This window comes from Peromyscus maniculatus, chromosome 5 (genome assembly GCF_049852395.1).
Source record: "Peromyscus maniculatus bairdii isolate BWxNUB_F1_BW_parent chromosome 5, HU_Pman_BW_mat_3.1, whole genome shotgun sequence".
In the NCBI taxonomy this organism is placed as follows: domain Eukaryota; kingdom Metazoa; phylum Chordata; class Mammalia; order Rodentia; family Cricetidae; genus Peromyscus; species Peromyscus maniculatus.
In genome coordinates, this window is record NC_134856.1 from 93851909 (window position 1) to 93865281 (window position 13373).

General features: G+C 38.2%; 2 protein-coding genes across 18 annotated transcripts in view; one reads left to right on the plus strand and one right to left on the minus strand.

Moving 5' to 3' along the window:
- Positions 1-13373, minus strand: part of Chrm3 (cholinergic receptor muscarinic 3) — a 483981-nt gene that overhangs the window by 431272 nt on the left and 39336 nt on the right. The window lies entirely within an intron of this gene.
- Positions 1-13373, plus strand: part of LOC143273398 (uncharacterized) — a 47702-nt gene that overhangs the window by 26003 nt on the left and 8326 nt on the right. For 3 of the 9 annotated variants that reach the window (XR_013051487.1, XR_013051490.1, XR_013051488.1), the window contains one exon: positions 4115-5002. The exons of the other annotated variants lie outside the window; for them this stretch is intronic. The gene's annotated coding sequence lies outside the window, so the exon portion shown is untranslated. Of the gene's footprint in view, positions 1-4114; positions 5003-13373 lie in introns of those variants that run through there. 9 annotated transcript variants of the gene reach the window in all.

Consider the following 13373-nt stretch of genomic DNA (forward strand, 5'->3'; position numbering starts at 1 on the left):
GATAACGTTTCTCTGTGCAGCTCTGGAACTCACTCTGTAGATCAGAGTGGCCTCAAACTCAGGTCCTCCTGCCTCTGCCTTCTGAGTGCTGGAATTAAAGGTGTGCACTGCCACTACCCACCCTGCAGAGGGGACTTTTAAACAATGACAACAAAAACCTGGAGAAAGAGGGAGAGAGAAGTAAAGAAGGAATGAGAGAGAGAGATGACAGAGACAGAGAGGGAGGGAGAGAGACTGAGAAAGAGTAGTTTAAGATGGAGGGAAGCATGTGAGATGGGGATGGTGGGCCTCTGAGGAAGAAGTAACAGCCATCTTGACAAATGGAAAGAGCACAAATCAGAGACAAGAGATGTTGAAGATAAATTAGGTCCATCTGGCTGCAGCCTGGCTTAGCTTGCTACAATTCCCGTTTTAATAGCAAGCCAAAGATACCCAGTTTCCTACATGATTCTAAGATAAGGAACAGCATTTGAGAGCTGAAACTAAGCCCCAGCTATCCATGTTCTCCAGGCAGCAAGCCACCTAACACAAGGCCAAGAAGAAACTTGAACTTGTCTTCCCACTTCAAAGCCACACCTTGTTCCACTCTCCACTCTGCTGTCCCTTTGTCATCTTGCCTCTCTGGGAATAGTTCTACACCTGCACCAGAAAGCGGCAGCAGAAAATGAGAACGTGAAGTCTAATTTATTTAAGAACATTGTCAACAGAATGCCTTATCTTGCTGGCACAAATTCGACTTAATACAGAAAAGAATTTAGAACTCCCTGCAAATCCCACAACATCCCCCTCACATGTACTTTTAGTTTCCATGAGAGTTGCTGCATCGATCAGTTCATAAAAAGCAACATGGAAAATAATGTGTTATCCTAACCATCCTTCCATTGTTAACATCTTTCGGTTCATAAAATGACTTTCATGCTCACTTCTCTTGCCAATTTAATATGTTGAATTTTATTGTTTAGTATGTTTTTTATATTTCTTTTCATTTTTAAAGAAGCAATTAAAACATACTTTCTCTGAAAAAAAAAAAAACTTAGCTGATTATTCTACTTCGAATACCAAGAGTTCCCTATACTAAAATTACAGCAATTGTTGTCTTTGAGGTTGGACCAGATAAACTAAATTGAGCTGTCATGTTTTTTTTTTTTAATTTATTTGAACAGCAGAATTGTAAATGCATGAGAAAACAGCTTACTGTAATGTAAATAGACTTTCCATGTGCTGTGTGCAGGACAAGTTTATTTAAAGTAATGTATTACACTCACCCATCATTGCTACTTTTCAGTTTACACTTTTATGGTAAGAAACAGTTAAAATAAGCAGAGCTGTCATATTAAAATCAAATAGAAGGCTAGGTAGCCATCTTACTGCTGAAAAAAATGGGATATATCTCATCTTAATATTTTGTGATACTTAGAGACTCTCAGACCACACTATTGACTAAAGGTCCTCAATCACTAACGTTGACTTTTAAATGAATTCTGACCCACACATTTTACCCCTAGTCCCTGCTGCCAGTATCTCCTTTCCACCTTTTTCTCATTGTAAGCAACTTGGAATGAAAAGATATTTTTCAGGACCGGGTGATGGCTCAGTGGGAAAAATGCTTGGTGTGCAAAAATGAGGACCTGAGCTTGTATCTCCAGCACCCACAGGAAGTAGGATGCACATCTGCAATCCTAGTGCCCCCATCTGCAAGATGGGAGGAAGGGACAAGTGAATCCCTGTTAAGTTGAAGGCCAGTTAGCTTGGCATAAGCAGTAGTGCACAGCAACATCACCCTGTCTGCCAATACTGGAAGCTGTCCTCTGAACACCAACACATATACTGTGGCACATGTATATAGCCCCACACAGCTACACACCTATATCATACAAACAAACACAAGAAATACACACACAAAAGAAAAAGAAATCACTATTTTCCTGTAATAAAACTGCTAGGGAGCTTTGTGTTAATAATTAGCACTAATAATCCTGTATTCTCTTAGAATTCACTATCCAACAACCTAACCAATGAATGGGTTAAGGATATAAACAGTTTCCATAAGATGAAGCACAAATGGCCAATACTCATATGACAAATTAGTCAACAGTACTAGTCACCAGAGAAATGCAAATAAAAGCCACACTGACATTTCATTTCACATCAGTCAGAAAGGTAGTCATCAAGAAAACTCCTAATGACAAATGCTGGCAAAGTAATGGACAAAAAGAAACATTTATGGACCACTGGAAGGGATGCAAACTAGTCCAGCCACTATGGAAATTAGTATGGAGGTTCCAAAAACAAAAACAAACAAAACACCAAACAAACAAACAAATAAACAAATAGCAATCCCCACCAGCATAAATCAAAATAAAATGTTTTAGCATTTTAAAGTTAGTAATTTAACCAAATATCCAAACTACCTAATATCTCAGGTGTAGAAAGTGAATTATAAAAGAATATCACATGCACTTTTAGGGCCCAAAGTGGTATAGATGACACTGTGACAGTGGCTGAGTAGAAATGATGTATTTCTTATGTGCCAGGCCCTTTGTTAGCCCCTTTTCTAAGTTGTCTCATTTCATCTCTTCAAATCATTTTTACAAAGTGTTGTCTATCATTGGTTTAAAACAGCAGCACTGGCACTAGGGGTGATTGAATCCTCCTCCTAGACCGGAGACAGGGCTCTGGGAGAGTCGTGTTCTATCAGGGTCTAAGGTCAGTGGTTCTCAACCTCCTAATGCTTGGCCCCTTTAACACAGTCCTTCATGTTGTGGTGACCCCCACTATAAAATTATTTTGTTACTTCATAACTGCATATCTGAAATGCAGGATGTCTGATATGTGACTCCTGTGAAAGGGTCATTCGACCCCCCAAAGGGGTCAGGACCCATGGATTGAGAACCGCTGGTCTAAGTGGTGGGTTGAGTTAAATCATTACTGTACCTGAAGTAGAAGGCCCTAGAGTTGAATTGGGTGATATCCTATCATCCCAGCCAAAGTGCAAGAAGCTTTTAAAAGGGATGGGCACACCCAGAAAAACACATTCATTGTGCTATCTATTAACCTGCTAGAATCTTCCTCATAGAGTCCAAATTTTAGGCTTGCTTTTCAATCTGGACCCCAAATTCCAAATTTAGGGTAAATATTGGTAAAATTTTATTTAGTGAAGGAAACCTTGCATCCAAGTGTTTTGAAGAAAAAACATGCAAAAATAAATACATTTTTTCCTTCTTTAGATATCCTCTCTGTCCAAAATTCTTGGGATAGTATAAAAAAATGTATATGAAAACTAACAGGAGAAAATTACATTTATACAATCATCTCTTTCTATGCCTGGTATTTGGCATGCATATAAAAATCGTTAGGAGTTTTTTCTTTTCTCTAAAAGAAAAATATCCCGTGATTCCAATTTAACTTGTAAATGATTCTGAAAAAAAAATAAATATGAAATAATTTTGTGAATATTTTAAATGTGAAGTAAATTTAAGTTGCTGATGAAGCTGATTACATGCATACAAGCTCATGAATTAGATTCCATTAAATAACACTGGTAAATTGCGAAAAGTTAAATAAGTAAAAGGGAAAGCTCCTCAGTGACTCATCAAAGCTGACCACTGGGACAAAAATAAACACAGTTTTAGTTTCTGTCACAAACATCACTCTGCTCTGTATTTTACTTCCTTACTTTCTATGCTGTTAAATGAGTATTACTGGCATTCTCTAAATATCTTTTAAAACTACTGTTTACCTAGCCACTCCCCATTTCTAAATGGATATTTTGATTGATGCAATTTCCCCTCCTTATTATAATGCAGGATTGAAAGTGCACATGGCCTTAATCAGACTAAGCAACATTTCAGTAGGATGAGTCCTCAAAGGTGGACTTGCACATCAGCAAGCTCTTTTCCCAGGGATTCTGTCAATTGTAGTGCTCCTGGTAGTGCCATATCTAGTCCTTTCCATTGCATTTTTACTGCTGTTGAAAATTTCATTCTGGATCTGGATTACTTTTCTCACTGTGAGAAAGTTTTGTGTGTGTGTGTGTACAATGTGATAAAACTGCTGAAATACTTTATGTTAATAACACTAATAATCCTGTCTTCTTTTAAAATTTATTATCTAGCAACCTAACCAGTGAATGAGCTAAGGATATGAATACTTTTCATAAGATGAAGTATATGTATGCCAAGGAAGCTGCACCCTTGAAATCTCAAAAAAAAAAAAAAATATGTGGTCATCAATGCAACACCTGAACAATGACACGACAAGTTGACATGTCAATATGGATAGGAAAAATCTTAAATAAAACTCCATCTCTTGATGAAGAACTAGAGGTAATAATGGCTGCTGTGAGAAGAATTAGTCTTTCTAAGGACAAGTCCCTTGTCCACTACAAGTTTTCCAGTCTCTAACTATTAGCCCTAACACACATATATGTGAGCAACACTGTGGTGGCTAATCTTGATTTTCAACTTGACTATGTCTGTAATCAAAAAAGACTCATACTTGTGAGGGATTTTCTTGACTGGATCATTTGAGGTGAGAAGACCCACCCTAAATCTGGGGCATACCTTTTGTAGCAGTTCACATAAAAGGACATGGGAGAAAGGAGCTTTTCCTTTTTGCTTGCTTGCCCTCACTCTTCCTGACAAGTTCATCTATCCTGCTTCTGTGACATTCCTTTGCTTGTGATAGGACCTACTTCTTTGGGATTCCAACACTGATGGAAGACCAGCAGTTCTCTAAGACCTGGACTCCAGGACCACATTGGGACTGCTGAGAAATGTAGTCTTGTGAACTGAACAACTACTGACTATACAACACACCAAATGGAGCTATCAGTTTATATATATATATATATATATATATATATATATATATATATATATATGTAGCTGGAGAGGGGGGCATGACACAGGAGAAGTTGGAGAGAAAGAGGGAGGCAGCAGAAATGATATGAATATAGCAGTCAAGTATAAAATTCTCAAAAAATAAAAAATTAGATACAAAATTAATGGGTCAAAACTTTTACTATGATGGTCCTACTATTTCTCTAATTTTAATTGTAGTATTTCTTTTTATACTTGCTTAGACACTTTCACTTCTATTTAGCAAATTACTGGTCAAATACATTGGCCATTAAACTGTGCAGTTCTTATTGTTACATTTTCTTGGTTACTGGCTATGTTCATTTAATTTGGCTCCTAATTTGATCTCTTATTTCGCTCAGGACATGTGCATAGTAACTCATTCAACTTTGGATTTGTGTTGTTTCCTGTGTCTTCAAGACTTTTTGGAAATACAACCTCAATTAAGATGGGTGGTAACTAAATAAACTTTTATTTTTGATAATAGATCTATGTCCCCTGTGGTTGGTTACTTTGTCGTCGTTTCCCAGTGGAATATCCTTTAATGGCAGGCTTCATTTCTCTTCTTTATGAATTATCCATTGCCTAGTCAAAGCCATTCCATAATTCTTATCTCCATGGATGGATGGAAGGAAGGAAGGATTAATGAGTGAATGGATAATTGGATATATGGTAGAAGGATGGATATTGGTTTAATAATCATGCTTAATGGCATTTGACTTATTAAGCACTGTGCAATCACTAACTTGCTGATTCATGACATTTCCTATTGCTAAGCAGATTTATATACCAGTCTTAGAAAGGTGAGAAATCCACCTCTTAAGCCACAAGAGGCTAATTGTCAAACTTCTACCTCCACACCACATTGTAGATGAAGGCTGCACTACCCACCAACAACCATAAGACAGATATCTGTGTAAAGTGCTCAAAGAGTCAATCCAACCTCATTGAAAAACCTTTCTTACTCTAGATCTGAACATGCCTGCTATCTTGGATAACAATCCAGCTTCTTCCCTATGCCTTCTTCCCCTTACTATCAGGAAGAAAGTATAACCTTCCTCATGAGGGTCTTAAGAAGGGTAATAAGAACAGAGCTGGGCATCTGGCTAGAGTAGTTCTTTTTTATTTTATAATTTAATTTAATTTTACATATCAGCCACGGATTCCCTTGTTCTCCCCCATCCTGCCCCCCCACCTTCTCCCCAGCCCACCCCCCATTCCCATCTCCTCCAGGGCAAAGACTCCCCTGAGGATTGAGTTCAACCTAGTAGATTCAGTCCAGGCAGCTCCAGTCCCCTCCTCCCAGGCTGAGGATGGATCTAGAAAAAAATCATCCTGAGTGAGGTAACCCAGACTCAGAAAGACAAACATATTATGTACTCACTCATAGGAGGATATTAGATGTAAAACAAAGATGACTAGACTGCTACTCATAATTCCAGGGAGGCTACCTAAAAAACAGGACCCCAAGAAAGACACAGGGATCACCCAATGACAGAGAAATGAGTGAGATCTACATAACAACATGGATGTGAGTGGGGGTAATGAAGGGCAAGGGTCGAGAGAAAGAGAGCTTAGGGGAGTGGGAGATCCCAGCTGGATCAAGAACAGAGAGGGAGGACAAGAAATAAAAGACCATGATAAAAAGAGTAGTTCTTATCTACTAACATCAGCACCGTTTTATTAGATCAATTAGCCTTGACAAGGTATTCATCATTTTATTCACCATTTCTCCTCTGTAGAACCAGACAAGTTTTAGAAAACAATTTGTTTCAAACCTACATGGGTCAATTTCCCAATATTCCTTTAGTTTATACTGTATTATCACATACTGAGATAATCCCTCCCAAAATTACTGATGGTATTATTGGAAAATCCAAAGGTCTACTGCACAAAAGACAGTCATCATGGGTCTCCCTACACTTGAAGTCCTTGCATCCTTCTTGTCCTGGCTACCAGAGACCATGACAATTTTTGTTCTTGCTCTTTTCATTTGCATCAGTGACGATTGACCACCCTGCCCTTTGGCTTTGGAGAGACCTTCTGTTCACTCCAGTTCTCTTAGTTCAGAACATTCTTTGAAGTCACTGGAGACCATAAAATTTCCTCTGGTCATTTTTGTCTTCATTTCATATGCCTTATATTCTTAATTGAGTGCTACTCTGAGTATACCATCCAATCAGTTTATCCCTTAAATTGTCCTTCCAACTCTACATCCCTCCTTCCTTCTCCCTGTGTCATGTGTGACCTTTTTTCTTGGCAAAATCCTTCCCACCTTTCAAACTGTGGTTCCTCCGGCAGGGCCTCAAATGGTCTTTCCTGTTCCCTCCAGCCGTTCCAGCACAAATTAATTGCTTCCTCTTCTATAAATCCCCAGTATTTTATATACTTCTCAATTTATTCAAAACATTCCTTCTATTACAGTTGTGTATGAAATGTCTGTCTTGCCTAATGTCTTGTTTATCTTTGGGTGACCCATTGTACCTCACAGAATAGCTGTGTGTCATTTAACTGTTTTAGACCTTCTGTTCTTTCTTTTAAAAAGAAAGTAAATTAAAATACATGGAGTTAAAATACAATAGGCTTTCAAGCCAGGCCTAGTGGCACAGGTCTGTAGTCCCAGCTACTCTGGAGGCTGAGGCAAGTTTATGGCCTGCCTGGGCTACAGAGTGAATTCAAGACTAGCCTGGAAACCTAGTAAGATTCCATCTCAAAATTTAAAAAAAGTCCAGGGAGTTTGAGAAGAAACAAAGGGGACCCCAATAGCCCCAGCCTGGTGAGTGGCTCTAGCAGTCAAAGGCTGTGATGATAGTTATCAAATCAAATAATATCTCCCAAGCTATAGTGGTGAGACAGGGGCAAGCTTTAAATATTAAATGCAGAAGGCCTCTGAAATCTGGAAAAAAGTATGGCCATATTTTAAATCAAAGAGTAAAAGGAGTGTGAGGAGAAGGAAGACACCATGAATGTTTGCTGAGTGGGCAAACAACTGAGGTTCTACTCAGGTAACTAATGGGTCTTACTGGACCTGATAGATTAAAAGACTATATTGACTAATGCTAACAATGGAGTCTTCCTCCATATGTGCATTTTCTCAGCATTGTTTCAGAATTAAAGTAAGCACTTATTGCTGAGTATTCTGAATTTATTTTTTTACCACTTTGTTTGCTACACTGTCCTCAAACAGCTGGAAAAATCCTCTCTTGGCAGCAGGCAGCAACTTTCTTCCATGCACACTCTAATGTGATCTTTACAGGCCTGACTCCATCTGTGCTTGCGTGAATAGCAATTATTTTCTCCAGACACACCGTCCATAATTATTTATTCACAGAAATTACTATCAATTTCATATTTATGACACTACAAAGTCTTCCTGGTCAAACTGCTGAAGACTTGAATAAGAACTACCCATTTTGTTGTAAGTGTCAGAAAACTACGACGACGAGAAAGGCAAAAATTATGCAATTCTCGTGGTATCCCTCAAACACAAGCACCTCATGAATGACTTACCATCCTCTATATGCACTCCAAAACTGTAATCATACATGAGAGGAGAAAAACACTGTAAGACTACTTTAAGTGTTTTTATGTGAGTACAGTTACTGCATGCTTTGGTAGCTCTACAAAACAGAACAAGATAAGCTTTGCTTTCTCACTATAAAATACATGCATACAACTAGGCAGTGATGGTGCATGCCATTAGTCAGAGCACTTGGGAGGCAGAGGCAGGCAGATCTATGTGAGTTTGCAGCCAGCCTGGTCTACAGTGTGAGTTCCAAGACAGCCAGGGATACACACAGAGAAACCCTGTCTTGAAAAACAAAGACAAAACAAAAAACAAAACAACAACAAATGAATACAACCATCAGGCATAAGATTTTACACAACCAAATAAAGATCTGAAGGGTGGGAGCCTTTATCACAATTGGCATTTTATCCTAAATTGTAAACGTATTTCTAATACCTGAGGCTTGATTGGAGTGTAGACATCATCCCTTGTGCCCGTACAGGTCAATGAGAACTACATTCAGTACCAGGAGAGAGGGACATGCTGAGGATTTACCAGGACAGACAGGACACAGATTGGAAGTATGAAAGATGCCATGCTTATCCTACCATGCCTGTGAACTAAAGAGAATGTTTAAAATACTGCCATCACAAGAGCCCTTTCAAGCCCAAAGAAGACCTGGGCCATGCAATTCATGCAAGTTTTGAATCCCTTGCTTGAATGTTTTCCCTTTCTCTCATCAGAACAAAATAAATCATGAGGGCATGATCACCCAGAGCAAACTCAAAGAGTCAAGTGCACATTCTCCATGTAGTGATTACCCTAGGATTACATTTTTTAAATTAAGTTTTGGTTAGTAAACAAATGAATGGATTGCATTATGATATCATTATTAATATATACCCTTTCCGGTCCCCCATCCCCTCTTTTGTTAGACCTTTTTGCATTTTCATAAATCCTTTCTATTTTCATGCTGCTGCACATGCACACACACACACACACACACACACACACACACACACACACACACATTTAGATTTCCTATGAGAGAAAATATATGGTAATTGTCTTTCTCAGTCTGGTTTATTTCACTTAACATGGTGGTTTCCAGTTATATCCATTTTTCTGTGAATATCATAATTTTATTCCTTTTATAGTAGAATAAAATTCCATTGTATACATGTACATTTATCCATTCACCTGTCATTTCTTTTTAATATGGTGCTGGTGGTTGATCCTCAAATTTGGCATACACTAGGCAAGGGCTGTACTACTATTTTACATCCCTGTCACTATTCATTTGTTGATGATGGTTCCTTCCATACCTTGGCCGTTGTGAATAGTGTTGCATTATTCTTTGTAAGCTCATCTACAACTGACAGTTCTAATGAATTTTCTAATTATAAATGTTTCTTCACTTTTTTATTTTCAGAGCTATTCATCAGCAATTAATTATGCATACTTAAAATAAGCATGTGAAATTTTATAAACCCTTCCACTAGTTAATAATCACTACCAGGAGGATTATTTTGACTATTTTTTACTTCTTCCCTCAGTCTGCTAGTTTATGAATTTACTGTCAATACTATAGATACTCAGCAATAATAATAATAATAATAAACTGGCAAAATGGGCAGTGGCTGAGTGGTAGAGCACTTGCCTGACAAGGATGAGGTTCCAAAGTCAATCCCCAGTACTGTAAATAAGGTAAAATAAAGTTAAAATATTTCAAAGGAAAATACCATTTGGAATAATGCCCACCTTAAACAGAGAGTAGAGTAAAATCAATCACCTCAAAAGGTTTAACCACCATACAACTATTTATGGAATTTAAACACAAAGATGTATGAGGAAATATTATAGGTTTCCAGAGACTTAAAACATTTAATTAGGCAGAATTGAGAGTTGTGCCATTTTAACTCAATTATTAAAGATGCACTTGTGTTTGAGCTGAAAGCAACAGAGATTTGAGACCTGTTGTTTGATACACAATTTATTCAACAAACAATGTGTATGTACTGCAAAACAGGAATCCTTCACCCAAGAGGGAACATCTATTCTAATAGATGCCATTCTAATAATAAATGTGCTTGGAGCCCTCTGAAGCCATTGAGTGTCTAAATACAATCAGCCTTAACTAATTAATTCTAGTATTTACCCTAAGCAGGATACACATACATACTTACACACACACACACACACACACACACACACACACACACACCGCAAATACACTTAGCACACACAGACACATAAATGCATGAATGCACACCCAAGACCACCAGCTCAGTTTCTTCTTTTTGATCTCTTATCCCCTATTCTCTTTTGTGAGTCACTCACTTTCAACAACTATTGTATATACTTTTTTGTATATCTCTAAATACATCAGGTTTGTGTCTGTCCTGACATTTGCACACTGATTTTTACCAATATCTAATAATCTAACATGCTCCACTAAAAGGCATGGTGACTGTCTACTGTTCCCTCCTGCGCTTCTCAGTACTGATAGCCTGACTCTGTGTTCTTCTATATATGCCTAGCCTACACCAAGTACAAAGGCCTAGGCAATAATAATATGCAGTGTCTACCAAATGAGTTCAAAGACTTAGGCAATAATAATATGTGGTAACCGTGATAGATAACTGAATCTAGAATAGTCTAAATTTAAAGGAACTTTAATAATTTATACCCTTTTAGATATATTTTAGTAGTAAGTTTATGGATTGCATACTCAACTATACTGAAACATATAACACATAGTTAAATTTATACAATATGCTTCTTTTGTTCTTCTTTGACACTATTTCAGTTCCTCACATCATCACCATATCATGGTCCTGGTATCCCACATAGCTCTGTGCTACCCACTAAGGACACACAGTGGATATCATACAGTGACCACAATATCCATCAGACATTATCTTCAGGAGCAACATGCATTTCATTATTGCTTAACTTCCCTCAATTTCATCTACATTTTCACATGTGAGACTACTGTAAGAGATACAACGTGCAGGTGAGCACTATTTCTAGGGTTCTGAGGAGTACTGACAGGCAGGTATTTGAGGAGAGCTAACATCATGACTTGACTATAGCGGATGGTGCAGGAGTTCCAATGCTCAGGACTACAACTCAAAGCTGAGTTAGTAGAGATCTTCATCTAGAGTACTTCAGGGGAATTGTTAGTGAACACTCAGCTCAGTTTGCCTCTTCAGTACCTTCAGTAACTAAGGTGAGCCTGAAGGGCTTTGTATATACAGCAGACGAGATTCTGCTGCAAGAAGTTCATAAATCAGACACGGATCCAAGACCAAGTCATCCATCTCCTTAGCTGTCACAGGTCTAGTGACATCACAGAGCACATTTCATTGCTTGAGAACAATATTTGCTTCCACAGTGTCTAAGCTATCATTTGTTTTTATTTTATTCTTTGATGACTGTGGTGGTATTTTATTTGTGCTTTAATAACGTTTGCCTGGAGATCAGAGGAAATAGCAAGCCATTTTAAGTAAACAAGAAGTCAGGCAGCACACGCCCTAATCCCTTAGCAGGCAGGATTTCTGTGTGTTCAAGGCCATACTAGGGAACAGAGTCAAGCATGGTGACACACATCTTTAATCCCAGTATCAACCATAGAGACCTGGAGGTCTGTACACATAGACAGTGACAAGAAAGTGAGGTAGCTAGGCTAAGATAGCCAATGAGAGGGCAGAACAGCAAGGCAATATAAGCGTGGGTAAGAGAGAAAGTAGCTCACATTTGGAAGCTGCAGAGTTGGTGAGGTAAGGTTGGCTGGTGGCTTTCCCTATTTCCCTGATCTCTCTAAGGCTTTCACCCCTATATTTGGCTCCATGTTTTTTATTTAAAAAGACCATTTAGAAATTTTTCTACAGATGACTGATGCAAAATTTGAGAAAATTTTTTTCTTTCAGAACACAAGAATTCCTAAGTTTCAGTTGGATGTGGGTTTGAAATCAAACACTGGCCTAGACCTAGTCATATGAATTGTCACTCTGGCAAATAAGGAACGTCCCCTATCTCAGTGCTGTTAGTTGTAATTTCTAGGAGAAAACAGTTCTTAACCATCAAGAAAACACTCTAGGTTAGAAATAAATTAAATGAGCTTGAAGGGTAAGCCAGGAAAGATCACTCATTAAAGACCATTAGCTTGTTTCATTACCTTTTAAATTTTAATGTGATTGTGGCTGAGAAAAGTAGAGTGTACAGGACATCATTCACAAAATTTAAGGACTCAAAAAAATTTAAGGACTCCATTTCCATTCTATGTGGTGGTCACCATGAGGGTCATCTGTTCCCTGTAACTGTCAGCCCAGTAAAGACCAGAGTCACCCACCAGAAAAATCATTAGCAACATAGTAAGGCCTTAGAAATTCACATCAATGATACAAAATCTTAAAAACAGATAGGTAGCTTGCTCTTCCAGGACTGCCTAGCAGATCCTACCCATGGCCTCCAGTGCTGTATTCTTGTTCATACTCCCTGATTTGTAGTACAGCCATCTGGCTGCTTGTTTCCGTGTGCCAGATTTCCTCTCTCTCCTTTCAGTGGCACACTCTTAACCAATAAGTAGAGCGTACAAGGTCCTCAACTCCTGAATTCCTGGACACCATCAGAGCAGCAGACAGTTACAGCATAGCACAGCAAAGCTCTTGAAACACAACAATAGAAGGAATTTTAAAATTTAAATTTCAGTAACTGTTACTTAAATTACAAACACTGAAGGAAAACAGAAACCAAGAAAAAGTTAGACTGCAAACACTAAAGGAAGAAGAAAGAAACGAAGAAAAAGAAAGAAACAGAGAGGAAAAAGAAGGAACGAGGAGGAGACAGAGCTCAACCACTAGTGCATTAATGAAATGACCCTGGAAAGCCCTGATATTAAACAGATGAAAGAAGTGGTTTAGGAAGTTATAGTTGAACATTACCATCTAAGGGTACAAAATATATGTAAATGAATCTGACTTTCTCCCTTCAGTTTTGATGAC